Source organism: Artemia franciscana, chromosome 9, assembly GCF_032884065.1.
Source record: "Artemia franciscana chromosome 9, ASM3288406v1, whole genome shotgun sequence".
Lineage (NCBI taxonomy): Eukaryota > Metazoa > Arthropoda > Branchiopoda > Anostraca > Artemiidae > Artemia > Artemia franciscana.
The window spans coordinates 32,506,019-32,514,248 of NC_088871.1; the positions used below are offsets into that span (position 1 = coordinate 32,506,019).

Below are 8,230 nucleotides of genomic sequence, written 5' to 3' on the forward strand. Positions count from 1 at the left end.
TAATGCACAAAAAGCTGCATTATATAGAGGAGGGGGAAGGGGTGTAGTTAGGGACCTCAAAATAACTTCCCAGGATATACTTTAGCCTGTAGACACATCCCTGAAAGTTTCAACTTTTAGCCCAACAACTTTCCAAGATAGCAAGAAGTCAATGGACTAGAATTTTACCTATTCAGCAATGAATCCATGACCAAAATCATACTCCAGCATGGTACTTTCAAGCTACCATGTCACCCCTTTTCTGATTTCTATATCTTAGAAATTTATATAGGCTACTTAACAAGTCTAAAGCCTACCTATTAGGATATATACACAACAACATTATAGCCTACCTTACTTTTTAATTTATTTTTCTCTGGTTTCATTTCTGAAAAAGCAATTAATAATCATTGAGTAAAACTTTAAGCCATATCAATGGGTTTTTCTGAGTTTAAGAAATGTATTAGATCATTAAACAAAGTTGTGAAGCCAAAAATACCTTTTTTGTACTTCATTTAAACAGAAGATCTATTTTGCAAGGTTTTATGTTTATAAAAAAAAGATTTTTAAAGACCATCAAATGTCCGTAACCTTTAGAAGGAGAAGAAGTGGAGGTAGGTAGGCCTTACCTTCCCACAACATACTTTAGTCTGTAGGTCTACCTCTGAAAGTTTCATTTTCCTGGCCTTACCGCTTTCCAAGATATTAAAAAGTAGCTTGTCAGGAATTTTACCAATAATTACATTTTCAATCACAATGCTTTTTCCAAGATTAGGCAGTCTCTGGGTGCTGGGAGCATTAGGGCAACCATAGGGCTGTATCTGGAACCATTAGGGGGAAGATGCTAGGACATAATTTGTGAGAGCAGTATCTATTACAATAAGAGGGAGTTTTGAATGGGGAATAGAACAGCAAATTTCTTTTAGCCTTAACTGGCACTGAGTTTTTAACACAAACATAAGACACTCAAGTCATAGCAAAGATGAGCTATTGGAATGGTAGCAATTATTCAGAGTACTAAAAGTCAGTAAAATTCTATCAAAGCACTTTTTTAGTATGTGATTTCTGTACTAAACTAGGTCTAGAATTCAACCTTAAATTCTAGTTAACAGTAAGCCCAATTCATGGGAATTTTTTACAGTCAGAACCATACCTTTTTTTGGAGCCAGTAGGTTTTACATTCCCTCACTTCTGAAGAGTACATGAAACCTTTTAAAACCTATAGGCTAGAATACCTGAGAATTTCAGCATATTTCAATTCTAATGGGTGGCCAAACACAATTATAACTTCGGCAGTAATCTATGTAGTTAAGTTTCTCGTGACTGCATTTGAAATAATAGATAGCGCATTATCAACTCTGTCCTATATCCAAAACCTTTACAACAATAGGTTATTCCCGGGGGGGGGGGGAGGAGTAGAGAGACAAAAAGTGCCAACATCACCTCTTGAACATCGTCAATCAATAGTGGGGGCCACAAAATTCCCAATATTACAATTAGTTTGCAATGTAAATTATATCCAATATTAGTTTGGCAGAATTGGGCAAGCACCAGCTTTAAATTGGGCAAAAGTTTATGAACCACCAATTTCTAATTTTGACATAATCAAGGTCCAACCAGATTTTAAGCATTTTTTCAGACCTTTACATACTAGTTGCCTAGTTGAAAAGTCGTCTTGACACGGGTTACAAATCCAGCTAAACTTTTTCATCTCTTCCTCAAAATAGTCCGTCAAAATTATTTTTAAGCGAGAAATGACTGGAAATTACAGACAATATGTTCATCTCAGGCTACATTTGATTTGCAATAGTAAAAGTTTCAAGTGTTTCAAAACAATCATACTTGCCATTATCAATGTAATTTTTCTACAGCATAAGCTTTTTCATAAGCACATGAATTTTATAGTGATCTCCCGCCTTGCAAAAAGTGAGTTAGCGACGTAGAAATATTACTTGACAGTTTTCAAATTTGTTGGCAGATTTTATCTGAAAATACTAATTTTATATATAAAAATAATTTTTGCTCAAAGAAAGGCTGTCAGAACACAAGTTATGCTGCTGAAGTGTCGGCAGCTTTTGGAAGTCTGTCGAATTATGCTATTGGCTGACAGCAGCTTTGGAAATTTTCCCTACCTGACTCCCCCATCCCTAACACTCAAGTATACAACCCAAATTATACATTTCCCATGCGCTTTTCTGGATATTGATTTTGTCCCAGTTGGTTCAGTTTACAGGTGCAAGATTTTAAACAAGAGTGATGCTAACGACTTAAAGTAAACATGGCAATTTTCAAAAGATTTGTAAATTGTTTTTTAAGTGGGTCATTATGAATCAATGCCTCTGTATTTTATAACTTAAACAATAAGGAATTATAATCAAGTAGCGAGTTTTTAAATTTGGTACTTGCTAACTAAACGAAACACACTCAAGAATTACGCTTAGGTCAGATCTCACAAAACCGGTTTCATAGCATAGCAAACAAAGACAAGTGACAGGTGATAGAATACATTGGACTTATAAAATTTGGCTATATATTTGCATATTGAGGGGGGGGAGGACCATCCAATAAGTGGGGTAGTATAGTAGCAATACTACTTGGCATTTTTCATGGCCTAGTAAAAATTTGTTGGTAAATTTTGTCTGAAAATACCAGTGCTTCCACTACCCCTGAATGTTCGGGGATGTCCCCAAAAATCTGTCTTCTCAAAAACATCGGTTCCCCAAAAATCTCCTTTCGTTCAGGGTTGCCACCCCTAGTGATTAATCACTACTGACAATACACCTCTAGTAACTATCACTTTCACTGAACTTGACAATTTTTGACTACTTTCCAAAGTTTTTGCCTCAATAATTTACTAACATAAAAAACCAGACATAGATAATTGAATTAATGACTTTTCTTCTTATGCTAGTAAAGGCATACTGTTTATAAGACTATACCCTTTCATCAATGATTATCTTGTGACTCGGATTAAAGAATTTCATTTGAACACATTTTACATTCAGTGTGATTTTGATGCTATTCTATTTAATTTTCAAAGGTCTGAAAATATAAGGGAGTTAGATTGAAAAACTATTCTGAAATGGGAAAGGGAAAGCATGGTACCTATGCAGTAGGGGGTATCGTGATAAATTTGGAGATATTTTCATTGTCGAGCTATAAGTTAGACGAACACGCCACTAAGGACTTTTTTATGCTCTTTCAAAATATTACCATTGTTTTACTAAGAGATTAAATGGACCCTTTAAGATGATACCTTTTACTCTTACTTTCTGCAAATTGGTTTGAGTCTTATTTTCATTTACTCTAGGTTTTGGACACAATATATTAATCTTAAATACATAATAATCGAATATGTGATAGATTAAAGGTTACTTATGTATTTACAGCCAACCCTCAAGTTTACGCAGTGCAAAACTCGAGAACAAACCAGTTTTATCTGTCTACATTGAGAAACAGTTGGCTTACGCTCAGTCGAAAACAAGCGACAGGAGACAGAATACATTGGAATTATATAACATGGGCTATATATTTGCACATTATGGGTGTGTGTGTGTGTGGGGGGGGGGTTGTTTAGTTCAGACTACCCCCCCCCCAATGTACAAATATATAGCTCAAATTTGTTTCTAAAGTATTATATTTTCATTATATTTTGGTGTTTTTCATTAGGATTAACCAAACTTTATTTCTTGAGTGTTGGTGGTATAATAAATAAGTGCCGATTAAAGGAATTGATCTTTTTACCAGGAATCTTCTTCTTTTTAAAATTTGTTTAATTTTGCTTCATTTGGTATGTAAAAATTAAGTACTTTTCTTTATTGCTCGGGAATTTTATTTTACATATAACCCTTTATCTTCAAATGGATCCCCCTCCTCCTCCTCCCCTCACCATTACTCTTCTGGGGCCCTCCCCCTAGGATATTTTTAGGGGGCGTCCATGCTTGATTGAGTGGTTCAACTGTAAAGTTGTTGATTAAGTGAATGAAATTTTATGGAATAGATCAAATTAGGGCATTAAATTTTTTTTTACCAAGTTGGTCTATCTCCAAAACTTCTAATGCTTGAGCAATTATTAACCCACCAGCTCAGTTGAATTGACGATCGGAAAATCTGATCAACTTACACTTGATTGATTTTGCAAATTCAGAGGGTTTTCAAAATTTGTCACGAAGTACAGTTCTCGACCAGCACAAAACGTGGTTAGATTGTGTTTCTAGCGCAAGCGCTATCCTAAGCATACCTCTCATAGTGTACAACAAAAGTTTTACTTATTTTTTGAGCAGCCAGCACTGGCTTTCCCGAATTTCTTCACCTCTTATTCTGCTGTATGTGTTGTCGTATGTGAATCTGTTGTTTAGAGTATGGGCAGTATTGTGGACAGACGTGCTCGTGGCCTTAGTGTTAGTTCTGATGCTCTTCATAATGAGTTAGTTATCAAGGGACACAGTCCCCCTATTAATGAAACATGTAAGCCATTCATTGAAGCGGCCTTGGACGTTCACTTCGGTTCACGGAAGAAGTGGCATTTCTTATGCACAACCGATCGTGCTCAAAAACTAAATTTCATCACATTAGTGGAGTAGTAGACCAGATTAGCTCCGAAAAGCCCAGTTTTCTAGTTGCTTTTTGAATACCATTATGTCGTATATTCTCATAAAAACTATTATGCAATGCTGATTTTTAATACTTCAAGACAAAGATATTGGTAATCATAAAGATTGGTATCAAATTCAATTAGTACATTAGAATGACTTAAGCAAACATTTAGAGAAGTAACGTACTATCCCGCTTTGCGAGTGAGCTCTCATGCTGCTGCTTTTTAAAACTTGTCAAACTAAAAGCTCATTGAGTTTCAATGTCGCTATGTGAAAACTTACTTTTAAGCCGTTGATATCCTTTTGCCTTGTGGACAAGTTTTTATTACTCCACTTCTCTTCAACTGAAAGTGAATATTTGTCCAAATCTCAAACACATAGCCATATATTCTCAAATTGTTTATTCTTCAGTTGAAAGAATCTTAAGAGGGTTGGTAGCTATGAAGGTGTACTTACAGTTAAAGCAGGTAATGGGAAAGCTGGAATGTGAAAGATTAGTAGACTAAAACAGCCACATTACAATGTAGCAGTAATTCTTTATTTATTTTTGGGATTTGATTAGGGCAAAGTTGTGCTGCTAAAGTGTCGGTAGCTTTTGGAATTATACTGGCAGCTTTGGAACTTTTTGCACACCAGGTCATCTCCAAAAATATCTCATCCGTAAGAACCATGCAAACAAAAACTGAGTTCATTTCATTTGGTAAAAAATATCCGCCAAATAAGTGAGCTTGAGAATGAATTTCATCATCCAGTATATATTATATATTTAATATATTCAGTTTTTTCTTCCAAGTAAATTTTGACTTTACTATCCAATTCTACTAACCGTATCAGCACGTTTCTCCTGGAAGCTAACGAATTTCTGTATATAGAAGAAGTTATGTATCACAGCTACCCATTCTGAGCTATCCCTAACTAGTAGCTCATACCTATGTGAAGCCGGATTCTCGGCTGTTTACATTAAGACTAAGTACAGAAATATAATGAACATACAAAACGCAATGCGATAAAAGTAACTAAAAATGAAGTTGATGCTGAAACTCTAGAAGGAAAATCGGAACAAATATATTCTTCCCACTGAAATAACTTTGTAAAAAAACTTGCTGGTACAGTTATGTAAGTAGTAAGTAATAACAAATATTTTAAGTCGTGTTTCTTATCTTGATAGTCTTTCATTCATACTGGTAAGACTGATATTTTTTTTTCTATTTCAGTTAGAACAAATTAGTTCCACTACTCGCCTCTGAGGAATCTGGGCATTACAGATATTAATGATCGTGGCTGTTACTCAATATTCGCTTGCGATTCACTAGTGGGATGTGACCCATAGTTTGGGAAACTATGCCTCAAGACATAGTCAGAAAATCAGGGATTTTTGGGTGAATTTTTAGGGGGGGGGGAGAAAAGTTATGGGAAGAATTTTCTTTGGGTGGGGATCAAATTGTCTGACCCAATTTTTGCAACGAAAAATGTGGATAAATGTTGGCATTTCCTACGCATGCATTCAGTCTATGCCTTTATTATTGATGCTGAGACGGGGGAGTTGAGAGTAGTAGTGTCCTAGTGGTGATCAAATTGATTAAAGTTACGTTTGGTGAATTAAAATAAATGCCATAAATATTTTTGTGCAATAAGGAGGGAGGTGTCATCTTGCAGCATCTTAGTGGATATTAACCACATTTTCTGTGGAAAAATCTTGCCAGACAATTTAATCTCCGCTGAAAATTTAACCTGGACCATTCCACCGCAAAATTCTTTCCATATGCAAAATTGAGCATCCTAAGAGGAAGAAATACGAATTGAAATAATTCTGTAGAAAGATTCAGGGTGATTTTTCCCAAAAATTTCCCAATATAACCCCCCCCCCCCATACAGAAAACTCCCCAACAAAAATGTTCGTATGTTTCCCAATAGCATAGAGTTTCTGTAAGCAATTGATAAATCCACAGGGTATTTTCCGGGGGTAAACGACTAGACCTATTCCAAACTAACGGACAGCTTTGCGCTACACATCAGGAAAGATATAGTGTTATCCAGAACATCTGTCTTAAAATTCTAAAAAAAAGCTCTAAGATTTACACATTTTAACCATAACGACTTGAACTAACAGATTTTCTTCAGCTGAATCAAAACAAAGGAATAAGTTATGGTGAAAGTTGGGGAGTTCTTTTTTGGTCACCTTGCATTAGTTAGCACATAAAATTAAATTATTATTATTATTTTAATTGGGCTCCAAAATCATTCATAGCCGGTTTTTAAAGGAACGCCCACGTGTTAAAGGAGACTCAATTTTTTAGTCCTTATTTCATGGATTTCCAATCCATGACACATCCTTAATTTGCATAATGTAGCAATACAGATAGCAAAAAATACGTACATTACAGGCTAATTTTATATGACATAGTCAGGGGTCTATCTAGTGTCACTCATTGGTCTACTCCAGACTCCTATTTGACGTTCTTTTTAGGGCACATAGGGCGTCTGACGTTACATTAAACAGACAACCGAAAACATATTGACCATGTGCATAAAAACTATCATGGGGGAACTGTAGGAGCAGAAGAAGGGACGCGACCCGGCATGTCACCCTAAACTCCCTTGGAAGATCAAAGAATACAAAATTTTACAAATATTTGCAATAAATATTACTGTTTTTGACAAAAAAGTTGACTTGTTACAAGCATTTGCTCCATAATTAAAAAATGAACTTATTCTGATCAAAAATATTCTAACTGGCCGCCGGTTCTATATATATATATATATATATATATATATATATCAATTTTATACCATTTTAAAACAGGGAGGATAGGAGAAGTCTTTCATCCGATATTGATTCAAGCTCTAGACTTTAAAGAAATAACGGGCTAAAAATGAAAAGGGAATAGTGAAAAAAAAGTAATTGTTAATAGAAATAGTTACGGTATGAATATTTCAGTCAAAAATACATTTTTTGTTTTTGACCACCTTACCCAGGGAAAGTACCCCCCCCCCCCCTACCACTGATACACACACAAATGAAAATCCTTTACTAACATTATCTACATCAAATTAGAGGTCATTTTCCGCTACCACGGCAAGACAAATGAAAGGATTACTGAAAAGCGATGTCATCCCTTGTAGAGTTTTCAAACCTTCTTATAATGGAATTTGGAAAACTGATAATTGGGTAGTAAAAAATTATAAAATGAGAATTTGCATAGCGGGAGTATCCTTATATGATAAATGAATACTGTCCAAGCAATCTTATTTACTCTCTCGTTGTTTGTTCTTGTTTTACTTTTTTTGATGGCCTAACTTATATCGGCAGTCAATTTTTTCAATTATCAGCATGGTTAAAACTAACCACTTAACAACTTCTATTACATATAGCATTAACTCTTTTGCTTCCAAATGTATTTAATTGAAAAATAGTAATATCCCACGACTCTAAAATGCCCACAATTAGACTATTGTAATAATTTCCATCCGGAACTGTAAACGAACATTGGCAATAGCAATGACAGTAAATGCATAATAAAATTTTGTTGCGAATATCAGCTAACTTAGCTGATATTCAGCTGAAAAATGTGGTTTTGTGCATTACTGTCCTTTTCCCATATTCAATTGGAAGTACAAAATAAACCTATCTATCAGAAGAATATGTAATAACACAA

General features: G+C 34.9%; 1 long non-coding RNA gene across 2 annotated transcripts in view; it reads right to left on the reverse strand.

Moving 5' to 3' along the window:
* LOC136031287 (uncharacterized) overlaps positions 1–1,301 on the reverse strand; it is a 76,083-nt gene extending 74,782 nt beyond the window's left edge. The window contains exon 1 of one of the 2 annotated variants that reach the window (XR_010618480.1): positions 1,215–1,301. This is a non-coding gene — a long non-coding RNA (uncharacterized LOC136031287). Of the gene's footprint in view, positions 1–1,132 lie in introns of both variants that reach the window. The other variant, XR_010618479.1, reaches the window with a different exon arrangement.
* Between the last annotated feature and the right edge of the window lie 6,929 nt (positions 1,302–8,230).